General features: G+C 46.0%; 1 long non-coding RNA gene and 1 pseudogene across 1 annotated transcript in view; both read right to left on the reverse strand.

Moving 5' to 3' along the window:
- Positions 1 to 14,465, reverse strand: part of LOC146200630 (uncharacterized) — a 109,892-nt gene that overhangs the window by 35,994 nt on the left and 59,433 nt on the right. The window contains exon 4 of the long non-coding RNA XR_014704840.1: positions 13,326 to 13,442. This is a non-coding gene — a long non-coding RNA (uncharacterized LOC146200630). The remainder of the gene's footprint in view (positions 1 to 13,325; positions 13,443 to 14,465) is intronic.
- On the reverse strand, positions 8,285 to 9,382 carry LOC146200631 (uncharacterized; annotated as a pseudogene).

Genomic DNA, 14,465 nt, shown 5'->3' on the forward strand with positions numbered 1-14,465 from the left:
GTCTATAGAATATTTCTTTCTTTGTAAATGTCCGCTCTCCTGAAACTCCCCCTCTCGTCTTTAAGTGGTGCAGCGCAACGGCACGAAGCCTAGGCAAGAGAATTGGACCGAAACAGCGCTGATCTTCGCGCTCCAATGGTTGCGGCGCTCGGGCAGAGCGACGCACTTGGTGCTTTGACATTGGACTTCGCTCAGTGGAGGCGCAGATTTCAGGATTTTTGTGCGCATGCAGGATTGGTTTATTCAATGTGCCTTTCTCTGCTGAGGGCGCTTTTCTTTGGGAGGCCCAATGTATTTTTAGATTCGGCATGTGGTGTTGATTTTCTTGGCTGTTTTTTCCGGCGTAAGGAGCTGATGTTTGGCGGTGGTACTGTTTTCCTTCTCAAGACGTAACACGAAGGTGACACATTGAGTGCACTATGGGCGGGACGTTTGCTTTCCTCCGAAATGTTCGCCACTACAGTAGGGGAAGGAATATTGACAAATCCTACGGTGACGGTACTTGCCTGCTCCGTAGGAACCGGTGAATAAGATAAAAATGGAGCCTTTGTACCAGGAACATTGCCAATTATCACCACGTGAATTTGAGTGGGTAGGCATTGTGCAATGGCCTTGCCCGAGCAGTATGGTGATGAGATCACCCTCGCCTCGGAAACTTTAATGTTAGTTCCATCCGCCAAGAACAACATTGCCTTCTTCCCTGATGCATATCCGCATTTACAAGACTCTGACGCACAACAATGTTTTTGCTGCCGGTGTCACGCAAGATGGAAGCCTTCCGAACAACTCACCGTGCATCACGGGCATATTTGCACTCACAGGTGTTGAAGTATGGATCAACATGTCCAGCTGGCTTTCTGGGTATGTCATCGCTAGAGGTGCGTTGGGGGAAGAATACCGAGGAGTCAGGCAACAGGCAGACTCCGCACTGTCCCGTAAACTCTTGTCTGCATATCTGTGCATGATGTCCTGACCTAGGGCAAAATGTACTGTAAGGTTGATTCGACTTCATCCGGCAATCTGTGGCTCTGTGTCCAATGTTCTCGAAAATGAGGCACTGAACTTGGCACTGTTATCGAGGCGCATTTGTTTTCGGTCTCAAGTCATTTTGTGCTTACATTTTTGGAAATCATTAAAGCATTCTGTCGCTGTGCCTGTACCTCCGTTCTCTGTTTGTCAACAGTTTTATAATCCCTTTCATGCCAAAACCTAGCCAGGCGAAAGTGACAGTTGTTAGAAGTGCTCGGTCCTCATCATCTCATGAACATCCTTGAACGTGTGGTCCTGTCCCCTCATTTCGACCCACCGGTCAAAGAAACTGAACAGGCTAGTAGCCTATTGCGAGGCTGTGGCGCCACCTAGGCCTTACTTTGGCGAAATTTCTCGCGATATCTCTCGGCAGTGAACCGAAGTCGGCGAAGTAAAGCGAGCCTAGCCTTCTCATAGTAAAACGCATCTTCGGGTGAGAGCCGACCAAATACCTGCAGGGCTCGCGAGATATAAGCTCAAAACTCTGGCCCACTTTTCCCTTGACCAATGCTCTCCTGTTGCCTCATGCTCAAATCTTTACAAATAGGCATTTAAGTCACCTCGACTTTCATTGAACGGTGGTATAAGGCTATCGGTGTTTATTGAGGGGACATGGATGACATTGAGTTCTATCTGTTGCTGAGTAGGAATTGCACCACCTTCCATGAGCCCTACATGTAGCTCTAAATTAAGTGTCTCGAACTTGTTTCTTCTTTGTAGCTCGTGCCTCCAACTGCAGTTTCCCTGTTGCAGCTTCGCGCTCAGCGACTCTCTTTTAGCGCCTTCCGGAGCTCTTCTTGAACCCACTCTCGCAACTCAACATCCTTTAATCCCATGCGCTCGCCTAAGGCGATCAACTCCAAAGCGCTCATACTGCTTCCAAAAATGTTTTCCTTATCTGGTCTAGACACTGGCTTGGTCCTGCCGTGGACGCTAAAATTGTGAGGAAGTTCTTTAAAACCCACCAATCGAAAAAAAGATTATGTGGAGTTAAACAAAAACGTGACCTGACCGGTCAAACTAGGGACATATCGTTTTATACAGAAACATTAGACTAAGCAAATAACAAATAATCACCTTAACAAATAAGACGAAGACGAACACAAACTGCTAACAATTACCGGACGCTACAGGAATGAAGTCCATACGAACGCTCCCGGACGCGTAGAATCTGAGTGCAAGGAACGCCCGGTGTCCACAGGAGCTTGGGTAATGCCAGCAGGCGGCTAGGCAACTGGAGAGTTTCGGCAGAGGCGAGAGGCCTTAGGTTGCCATTACGCAGCTGAAACGACAACTTTCGAGGTGCGTCTACCCAGCGCACTGAGCACGACGCCTCACGTGCGCGCTGGCTACGTGCTCCAGGAGCGCAAACCCGGAGTCGGCCACTCCCAGGTCTGGTCACCCGGGTCATAGGACAGGTAGGACGCGATGAGCAGGAGGTTCGCGGCCACTCGCAGGTATGATCATCCGGGTCGTAGGACAGGCGGGTCGCGATCAGCAGCACCTCCATGACCACCCGTCCACCAGAAACGCAGCTCCGCCGTTCTGTTTTACGTGTAGCTGTGTTGTATCCCGCACACGGCTCATACTTTTTTTTTATTCGATGAGTTTGTCATGAGGCATAGTGAAAAGGGAGCGGGGAGTAGAAGGAAGCTAGAAGAAAGAGTGCAAACAGGTCTCCCTTAAATAATCACACAGGTTGCCGATAAACTGATTGTTCAGCGTCCACTTCCTGTAATCACATTCATGATCCCACCGCAGGCCTACTTGCCGTAGGTACCCCTGTCTCGCGGATGCCGTAGCTGGGTAGGTCCACAATAGATGCTTCGCATCGCACAGTTCCAATGAAGCACCACAATGAGGGCACTTTTCGGTCACTTGTAAGCGTTGGCCACGCCACCGATGACGCACAGAAGGGGTCGGAGCCGCTCTTGCCCGAATCCGGCGCACAGATACCTCCTCCTCCTGAGCGAGATTACGGCGGAGATGGTACGGACACGGAGGAATTAGAGCGCGTGTTCGCTGGCGCAAAGAGTCTTTCTCGGAAACATGGGACAACAGCGGATCTGGGGGAACAGGGGAAGGTGGCAGCATGTCTGATATTTCAAGGTGGGCCATTTTATATGGATATTATGTAGATCGTGAGCATAGGCGCGAATTCAGTGTATACGCACAGGACAGGGATATTTTTTTACAAAGCTGGTGAATGTATTGTGTAATTTTGAATGTGCGTCGAACAGCCTTAAGCTGCTTAAAGGCGGCTAGGGAGTCAGTGTAAATGTGAACAGTATCAAATGTGGGTTCGAGTGGGAGGGAACTAATTGCGTTGTGTATCGCCTGAAGCTCCAATGCAAGGGGGGTGCATGTATCCACGCCATACGTTGAGCGAGAGTTATGATGAGGATGGGAGCTACTGTACACAGCGGTAACTCCCTGCATAGCTGTGAGTGATGCATCGGTTTATATTATGCCCCCTGGAGGCAAATTCGCGGATGATATCGACGGTGAAGCAGTGCAGCGATTGTCTGTGAGTTCACAGTACGACCAAGGAGGAAGAGTGTGTAAGCGATGGAGCTGAAGCGACATTTCCCGTGTTCTGCTTGTCTCACGCTGATCCATGAGTGCAGCTAATGTATTAAGTTGAGCATACTCTTGCTGAACGGGTATGGGTGTAAGACGAGGGAGATAGATTATGGCGCCCATAGCTTCGCGATTGATAGCTTCAAGGGAGTCCCATTGACGACGGGTGAGGCGCTGAAATTGTGCCTGGTACACTATCCGCGGCTGAAAGATTGAGCGCACGAGCCGACGAGCAGTATCAGAACGCGCTCCATCTGAGCGCATAGCTATGCGACGAATCAGACCAATTGTGTAGCGTGAGTCGATTTACGGGTAGCGGTTAGCCAAGATGTTCTAGTACCAGATGTATGAAGAAGAAGACTTATCACACGAACACTTTCTACTTGACACTTGACGAATCTGATAATAATCCACCGTAAAAGTGAAAGGGGCTGCTTTCCGTACGCCAGATGTGTTCAGATGCGAATAAAACATTATTTATAACACGATATCGACAGACCCAAAGCGGTGAGTTGAGATGGTGAAACATCCAGCGCGTGCTGGATCGCCGACTGTTGTACCGGCGCATCTAGATGACAGGACCACAAGGTCACGTCGTCGGCACACGCAAGAACGCGTACAGAAGGCATGTTTTCTAGGGCTCGGACAAGCGGAATAAAACCCACGTTAAATAATGTGAGGGCTAGGACGGAGCCCTGGGTCACCCCTCGGTTGAAGGTAAAGTGACCAAAAAGCTTCCCATGTACACGAATACTAAAGGTTCTGTTTGTTAAAAAGGAGTGTATTAAGGGAAGAAAGCGATTCGGAAGACCGAGATCCTGAAGGGAGCCACGAATTTCAGAGTGAAGGACATTGTCATATGCTTTTACGATGTATGTAGCGACCATAGTACGAACCACATGACTCTGGGGAGAATGGTTAAGTACGTCAGCAAGAAAAACTGCAAGGCCATCTTCTGTTTCAATTTGAGGACGGAACCCGATTTGAGATCCTGGATAACAAGCATTTGATTAAAACCACCCTGACAAGCGAGCTGCTAGAATGTGTTCGTAAAGTTTACAGATAGTAGGTGTAAGAAAAATAGGGCGAAGGGCCGTTAGAGAAACTGGCGATTGACCTGATTTTGGTATTGGCACAACAATAGAAGATTTCCACTCTTCCGGAATTACTGCAGAATGCCACACTTCATTTACTATATCAAGCAGAGACTGTAAAGCCGCGACCCTTCTAAATTGCGAAACAAGGAATTAGGTATGCCATTGTGTCCGGGGGCAGTGTTTGTCTTGAGGCGGTCTAGGGAGGCTAGTGAAATCTGTAATAATGTCATCAGGGGGCTCAGCCACTGATAACAGCGGAGGATGAGTAGGAATACTATCATGGTTAGGGAAAAACTGGTGGGCTGCTTGTTTTGTTTTCTTCCTCGCTTCTCCCTCGGGCTGATAGTTGCAGACGTTGTGTGGCGCTTGCTGCTTACACTGACAAATTGTTCGTGTTGCCCATGAACTCGACCATCGGACCTGCGTTTAAGAACATAGCGTCCATGTGTGGCCGACCCTTTCATAAAGCTCGAGGCAGCGGTTAGAGGAGGTGAAAGAGCTTAGTCATTGGTTTCACTGCATGGTGTATGGGTAAACGTTTTGTCTGCTGAGAAATCTAACGGGTTTCACAGTGGACTACGTTTGCATGTTATACAGTTCTCTGACAGATTGAGGAGGTTTCTCTGCTTCCATTTTTTTCGACTGGAACTGCGAACGCACATACGATTCTGTGACTTTGGTAGAAAGTCAACATGAGATGCCTGTGCTAGTCAGCAGGATGTGACACTTGTATTTTTTTTGTGGTTCCCATGCTATAACATCGTCAATGCAGTCACGTTGATCTTGTGGTTGTCTGTGTCGAGTCTGTGTCGAGTCTGATAATTTTATACCCAACCTCTTCCGTCATATGTACCACATGTCAGCCAGCGTCCACCAGTACGTCTACTGAACATCCCCTGGTGACGAAACCAGAATCTTGAATGTGGCGTATTTCCCGCAGAGCAAACAAAAAAAAAAAAAGAAAATGATCGACTTCACCCCTTCCCCGTACTTTCAGCAAGTGGCCAAAAGCGGGGCTCATATCGATATCTTGAAGAAAAGCGTCCTCTGCGTGTTATAATCTAGCTTCCATTTTGTGCATAGGTGGCCTATAAATAGGCTGCGCACCCTTGATTGTGTGGTGGCTAAGCAGTCTTGTTGAGTTCGCAGCAGACTACTGAACCCAATTTCGTCAGAGCCGGTAGCCATGTATTTGTAGAGTGTGGTGCTACTTGGGAGCGCAAGGAGTAATTCGGTCCTGAGAAGATCGTAAAACTTGGTGGAAATCAACAGAATGGCGAAGCGGGCGAGTTGGTGATACATGGTTTAAAAATAAAACAGCGCAAAACACACAGACGAAAGAATAGAAACAGACACCACAAGCGCTGACCCTCAACTGATTTTTAATCATCGGAAACACTATATATAGGGGAACACAACAAATACAAAGACGAGCACGTGTGGCTACGTGTTGTCAAAATACGCCACTTCACTATCGCGCAGTAACAACGAAGGTTTGCTGACAACCTGGTCCATTTCATCTTCTCAAAGGCTTCAACGATTTCACGTGTCAGCTGCACCGGGTGTTTGCACAAAATGTCGCTATAATGGAATAAAGGTGAACATGATTGGCATTCATGGCAATGGTCTGTTAAGTTCGAGGAACGGGCAGATACCAGGGAGCGGTTATGTTCACAGAGACGTGTGTTAATGCAACGTCCCGTTTGACCAACATACACTTGACCACAGGCAAAGGGAATTTTATAGACCACCCCCTGACAACAAGGAACATACTCCCGGTCATGTTTTATCCTGCACACCTGTTTTGGATTTAAAGCGTTACTGGTCTTGTTATCAACGATGGAACAAATCTTTCCAAGCTTATTTGGGGCCAAAAAAACAACTCGAACACCGAACCTGCGGGCCACATTCTTAAGGTTATGCGACAATCGGTGTATATAGGGAATAACCGCTATCTTCTGCCTTTCACAATCTTTCTGAGTAGACGGCAAGGTCTTGAGCCTTTTGATTAATTTATTGCACCCAAGAGTTATCACCTCATCCGGATAACCTGCCTCTTTAAGCCTCCGTACTTGATCATGGAAGCTCTGATCCATCCTGTGTGTGCAGGATCTAGATAACGCCGATGACAAAGAAGATACAACAATCCCGGCTTTAACGGTTTTTGAATGCTTAGATACATAGTTAAGTAAAGGTTTGTCAGTACGCGGAGAATATTTCCAGCATAAATGATCTTTCTCTATATACAGACATAAATCTAAACATTTTATTTCCTTCGCTTTTACTGCGCGATAGTGGAGGGGCGTATCTTGACAACACGTAGCCACACGTGCTCTTCTTTGTATTTGTTGTGTTCCCCTATATATAGTGTTTCCGATGATTAAAATCAGTTGAGAGTCAGCGCTTGTGGTGTCTGTTTCTATTCTTTCGTCTGTGTGTTTTGCGCTGTTTTATTTTTGGTGGAAATGTTGCACATAATCATACAGTATAGGACAGTGGTCTTAGTCTCCAATGATTTTCTTGTCTATTGTAGTCAACGACGTGATCTACGAGTAGCCTAGCTTTCTTGTTGCGGTAAGTGTGCCACAGTCTGAAGCAACAAGAATATCGTGAATCATGTTTACAGCATCCTCCTGGCCTTAAAAGATCCTGGCCATTTTTTTGTAAATACCCCGGGGCGGAAGTGATGCCGAAGGGCAGTCAGCAGATCCACACACTAACGATACTTTCCATTCCTTTTTGGTACTACCGCCAGTCCGGCACACTACGGAGTTGGTTTATCAATACGGCGAATGACGCCGTCGCTTGCGAGTTTTTCAAGTTCTTGCCGAACAACTTCACGTAGCGGGATTGGTATCCGTCGAGGTGCACTGAGTGAGAACGGCACGACATCTTGTTTCAAGCGAATGGTGTACTCATCGTTGAGCGTGCCGAGGCCACGGAACAGTTCAGCATGAAGCGTTGGCTCAGGAGTGTTCACAGTACCCATAAATTTAACAACTTCAAGACCGTGGATGGCTAGCAGATCCAGTAAAAGTACCGAAAGTTCCGCAATGACGTAAAGACGCTGAGAGCTGGTCTTCCGTTGCCATAATAGCTCTGGCGAATACGAACCCCTTACACGCAGAGGTTGGTAACCGGGCCCTGTCAAAATAGCGTCTACCTTGGTGAGCTCAGCAGAGACTCCAGGGAAGTCACTTGGAACTGTAGAAACCTCGGCTTCGGGGTCTACTTTGAATTGAGTTGTGTAGTTGTCAACTGTGATATCTACATACTTGGCTTTACCTGTCTTCTCGAGACGTGCAATTGGATGGTATTGAGTTTGGCTGCCTCGACTTCCTGGAGCCGCAAACGTCCTTAAAATGGCTTTTCTTACCGCAGCAGTTGCAGATAGAGCTCTTTGCCGGGCACTCTGAGCATACATGATATGCGCGGCAGCAGAAGAAACAAACCGCAATGCCGCGATAGCGTTCCAACCTCACGTCCGTTGAGCGCGTTCTGGCGTCGACCGGCCGTCGCGAACACTTTTGAGTGGCAGCATCAATGTTGACCATGCCTTGCGAGGTAGCCTGTGCGAGTCAGCGTTCCTTGTCCGCGTCCTCGGACTGACGAGCTTGCGTCCAAGCTTCTTTGAGAGTTAGCTTCGAGAAGCAGAAAAGCTTATCGGAGAGACGCGTGTCAAGAAATCCAACGACAAACCTGTCGCGCACCAAGCGTTCTTCCTCCGCTGTTGACGGTTAGTTGCAACGTTTGACTAACTTGAACAGTTCGACGTAAAAGGCGTCAACACTCTCACCAGGTTGTTTAATGCTCTTGTGAAAGCGAGACGCTCTTGTGAAAGCGAGGGATGCACGAAGTGCTCGGAGAAGCGTTTGACAACTGCGTCGATGGAGGCTAAGGCCCGTTTCATATGATTTGTGATTTTCGCCTGCGACGCTGCGAATTCCGCCGGTCTGCGACTGGGAAGGGCCGTCGGTCAAGCCGCAGACAGCTTGCGATGGGTTTCAAACTTGTTGGAATTCGATCGCAGCGTCAGTCTGCGACTGACTGTGGACTGACCAATGGGGAGCATCTTGACGGCGCGTCATGAGCGCGTCACTTGCCGTCATCTGCTACCGCCGGAATTGAAGTATCGCAAACAGCGCAGCAACGTAGTTTAATAATGCTAACTGATTTATTCCAATAACAGCACACGAAATATTTTGTCGTGACTAAAAACGCGCATAAAACTAGCAACATCGCTACACGTTTTGCTGTGTTAATGTCGCATTTACCAAATGGTTGGCTGTACATGCATCAAGCAACCCTGCGTGTCAGCTTGACCGAATTCGCTGTGAACGCGTTGTATGTGAAAGCACTGACCGAAAGTCGCACTGCGGCGTCACCGACTTGACCGATTATTTTCGGTCCAGTCGCAGCATGTGAAATGGCCCTAACGCGGCAGCGGCGAGTGAAAAAGTGTCTAGCAGCAAGCGAACTTCCGGGCCCATACAGTACAGAAGCGTACGTACTTGCATGTCTTACGAAGCTCTCCGTAGTCCAGAGACAGTGGTACAGTCCTCGAAGCGAGACTTCCAAGAAGACCAACTTGCAGGGTTTCAGAAGTCCAACGCGTCTGGCGGTTGCAGATTGAGGCCTAGCACGTGGGCCTTCTGGGCGTTTTCTTTCGGGAGCATCTTTTTGCTGTGGACGGTCGTTGAGAGCTGCTTTAAGACAAGTTTTTCATGCTGTTGTCGCCTCTGACATTATGTTGTGTGGGCGTTCCCGGGCTGGCGTGTTGGGAGACAGAGAGAGAGAGAGAGAGCCAGGCGACCACGCCGCTCCAGAGCCAAGCACAAACTGATTTATTACAATCATTACCATCCCCCCTGGCTGCACTTCAGCTTAGAGGGCGCCACTATTCAGCCCTTAGGTGCACGACCCCAACAGTTTCCAAGGATGAGGATAGTTCAGAACATTGTGTGCCTAATCACCATAAGGCTGCATTCTTTTGCAGAATTTTCTGATAGGCGTATAAAATGGGATAGTGGATATTTCACAGTTTCAACCTTCCTCAAAAGTTCCTTTAGGCATAACTGTACGTTTCAGCTGGCCAGTTATCTGGGGTGCTCGGGTACCCCGCGCGGCAGATCTTTTTTAGTCATATCTGTACGATGTCGCATCGGATCTGAGGGGTTTGTCACCGAATTCTTCAGGGTCGGCTGTATAATTGCTTCTTATTAGCATAAGCTTAGCACTGCAAAGTAATTTCTTTGGGACCAGAGGGATCGCTTAGTTATTAATAAGAGAGAATCAATTAGAAAGGATGCTAAAATACGAAAAGTGTGAGCAGGAGGCTAGCTGGTCTAATGGTAACCCAATAAACGAACGGAGTGTGAAAATGTGTCATAAAAACTCAATGCGTCATGTGTTTAGAAGCAAAAAGGGGAACATTATCGGCATGTGCTTTTGTACTAAGGCTAAAGCCTGGGCGCGGAGAGAATTCAGCGGCTGGATAAGGAGGAACGGAAAATAAAACGTGGTGCGGACCCCATAGCGGCTATCTGATAGATGGAAAGAGGGGAAGCGAAAGCGATATCTGGCGAATATTTTTGCGGGCGAGTTGGTTCGTTCGTCTATTGCTCCGTTTTCTTCGCGCAGTTTACATTTTAATCTGCGATATCTGGCGACCGCTATGATACGCCACCAAACAACAAAGTAACAAAATTGCCTTAAAGAAAGGTGTTAGGCAAGCAGACGCGATCTCCCCAGTACTATTCACAGCTTGCTTAAAGGAAGTATTCTGAGACTTGGAATGGGAGCAGTTAGGGATAAGGGTAGAAGGAGAATACCTCAGTAATCTGCTATTTGCTGATGACATTGCCTTGCTAAGTAACTGAAGAAATGAACTGCAAAGAATGATTGGTGACCTAGAGAGGAAACGTAGAAAGGTAGACTTGAAAATCAATATGCAGAAGACTAAGGTAATGTTCAACAGCCTTGGGAAAGAATAGCAGTTTACTGTTAGGTATCGAAGCACTGGAAGTAGTAGGCGAATACATCTACTTAGTACAGGTAGTAACCGCAGATCCGGACCATGAAAAAGAAATTACAAGAAGAATAAGATTGTGATGAAGCGCATTTGGCAAGCACTCGCAGATTATGACTAGCAGCTTACCGGTATCGCTCCAGAGGAAAGTATACACCAGTTGCATCTTACCTGTACTCACCTATGGGGCTTAAACGTGGAGGCTAACCAAGAGGGTTATACTTAAGTTGAGGACAACACAGAGGGCTATGTAGCGCAAAATGGTAGGGGTAACATTGAGAGATGGGAAGCGTTCAGAGTGGGTCAGAGAAATAACTCAAGTTACAGACATTCTAATGGAAATCAAGAAGAAATGGGCATGGGCAGGACATGTAGGGCAAAGAGAGGATAACCGATGGCCGCTTTTGGTAACAAACTGGATTTGAAGGGAAGGAAAGCGTAGCAGGGGGCGGCAGAAGGTTAGGTAGCCGGATAAAGTTAAGAGGTTTGCAGGGGTCAAGTAGATGCAGCTAACACAGAACCGGGTTAATTGAATAAATACGGGAGAGGCCTTCGCCCGGCAGTGGGTATAGTCAAGCGGATGATGATACGCCAGTGCAGTGATTGCTATCGGTGTTGGTGCGCCGTTGCGTGCCACTTGGGCATCTTAGGGCGAAACCCTTTCTCCGCTGATGTCCTGTGAGCGAGAGTTATGCGCGAGATGTGATCGGGATCCGTGTAAAGGATCTTGTGCGCTGATGTGTCACTTGTAAATTATTTTAAGGTTGGTAGTGTGTCCTCTATACCAGTTTTAGTTGAATTATGAGTTCCTCAATGATCGGTATTCGGGCCTCTGTTTTTTGTTATGTTAATTAATGGCATTGCTTGGTGAAATCCCTGAAAAAATCATTTTTCACAGACGACTGTGTAATGTATAATAAAGTCAGTAGTCCCAAAGATCAAGTAGATCGAAGCACATCTACGGACAAAATGAAAGCAGGAAGCACCACTTGACAAGTGGTTATAAATCCCCATGAAACAGTCGCATGACCATCACGCGCAAAAAACTGCCATTAGACTTCATATATTGCATTGGGAAACATGCTTTTCCTGTATACAGTATCAGGCTATAAATATCTTGGATTAATAATTACAAGCTGTATCAGATGGAACGAGCACGAATGAATATTGAAACAATTTGATTACCTGAAAAGAATACTAGCAAAATAAATCCGCGACATAAAACGTTTGGAATTCAAAACATACATCAGATAGATAATGGAATACGCTGCCGTTGTTTGCGACACTTACACAGAAACTATCTTCGCGAAACTGAAAAAAGAACGTAAATCAGTAAGGTTGATTTATAAAGCGTATACCGTACGCTTACCCATCCTATCATGCAAACTTAGAAAGTCTGGCTGCAAGATGGTATGCCAGGAAAGGGTGAAAATATTCTATTGGCTTTACCAGGACGAATTAGGAATTCACAAGACGCTCTACATTAAAGCTGCTAATCCACCCGCAACACGTTCCTATCACTTTTTTTATAAGAGAATAAATAATATTTTGTAAAACTAACATTTTCAGTCCTGCTTTTGTATAGAACGGCTCGCCAGTGTAACACCTTATCTGCTGAGGTTGTGCACAGTACAAGTGTATCAATATTCTGTGCTGTGCTGTTCTGAACACTGAATAATATTACTGCATTGTTTGTTACTGACATATATTCAAATCTTGTCATTTTGAATTACCTTTGACTTCTGCTGCAACACGTAACTTTGTGCATCTTCCTTTTTTGTAAACTACCTTATGCTTACAGTTCCTTGTATTTAGTTATATGTTTTCTATGATCCTCTGTATGCATTGTAGGCCTACTCCTGCCTAAATCCTGAGACGCAGGCTGGCAGTATGTTTTTTAATGAATAAATAAATAAATAAATAAATAAATAAATAAATAAATAAATAAATAAATAAATAAATAAATAAATAAATAAATAAATAAATAAATGCACCGGTGCCATAGTAACTAGCGATAACGCGTGCATTACGTATGAATCTCATTTATTGTTTGTGAAATATTGTTCCCTGGAGATTTAAACACCAGAGGGGAGCGATGAAAACACAAATACCAGAATGTAGAGCTAAGAGAATCGTTGGTAGATCCTCATATCGCAAATCTGTATGGATCAGCCTAGCAGTGAGGCTCAGTGGAAGTCTCTAACTTCCGAGGAAAGAGAAGGAGCATTTATCTAACTACGAAAGATATGGAACGCTCAATATTGAATACGAGGCATGCTGCGTGACTTCGTGGCAAAATATCCGGCCTGCGTATTGTCGAATGATGCTGAATGCGCTGTTAAAGTGAATGTTTCCCGATTTTTGTGAATTAGAACGAGCAGTCAAAACACGCGGTGTTCACTTCGTCAAACGACAAATGACACCGAGCTCTCTCACCTGAGCGTACGTAGCAAAAATTACAGGTCGAGTGTTAGCATGTAACATCACGCAGTTTAAGCCATGGGTGACAAGAGACACGCAATTTTCTGGCGTCAATTTAATTAGTATTTTGTACAACTTGAAAATGTTAACGTTATAATATATTTACTCACTTGATTTCTCCTTCGCATCATTTTCAGTAGCAGGTTGATCTTCTTGTCTCTTTTCTACAATATAGCAATTGTTCTGAGAAATGTACAATACAGTATACTGGACTGTAACAATCGATTCTGTAAGATCACACGGGAACGTACAAAATGTCAAATAAACGGTCAGTAGCTCATTTACAAATAATGTTTTGAAACGGTGTATGGAAAATTAATAAAAATATCTGGCATGCAGCACCACCTTTTAGAGTAAGGTGAATCAAATCGCTGCGCCAAGCGGTCGCATACAGGTTGACTTCTCACGCTGCTGAAAATGAACCTTGGTTCCAATTTATTGCCAGTTATGCATGGAAATGCTACTAACACATGGCATTCTTTCCACTCACAAAAAGCAAATGATGAACGCTTCCAGGTAAAGGTACACTGAAGCAAAATTTACCCTCTCCATGTCTGTACTTTCATGGAAGAGTGCCGCTTGATACTTATAAACTACCACTTCTACAAGAAAAGAAAAACTACAATCTTCTTTCATTCTTAAAACACTGAATTTTACGGCAGAGCCGGAAACAGTAGCTCTTTGGCAGCTTTGAAGTCGCGTGTTTCTAGAGCGTGCAGAGACTACGGCACTAATCGATTTGCACCAGCGTCGGCGCGGATAGCGATGTCAGCTGGTATGCTCATTCAGACAGTCTCCTATGTTATCTCTCTCATTTCTCGAACCAGCGAAGCAGCATATGATGCTATTACTTGGTCCAACTTTATGAAGAAGAATTGAACAAAGGTAAATGGGATACGCCTCATTTTGCAGATGAGCCAATGTTTCGACAAGTGGACTTGTCTTCGTCTGGGCATAGCGATCATCACAGGCAGGGGTTTAAATACGCTTTTGCTTCCGAAGAAGAAAAGCTGGGGAGGAGAAAATTGGATGCAAAAAAAGTAGGTGTGAAGGAGTGGGGAGGAGAGGATGGGTGAGAAGAAAGTGGGTCATGAAGTGAAAGAAAGACAAAATCTTCAGCATGTATTTATCAGCCTGGAACCAGGGATTCTGTGGCCTGCAAAAGAAGTAAAAGCGGCAGTACCAGGAAAAACTTCAATACCAGAGATCCAGGCCACAGGATCTCTGGTTCCAGGTTGAGATACATACTT

The sequence above is a fragment of the Amblyomma maculatum genome, chromosome 2 (genome assembly GCF_055883805.1).
Source record: "Amblyomma maculatum isolate TAMU_Amacu chromosome 2, ASM5588380v1, whole genome shotgun sequence".
NCBI lineage: Eukaryota > Metazoa > Arthropoda > Arachnida > Ixodida > Ixodidae > Amblyomma > Amblyomma maculatum.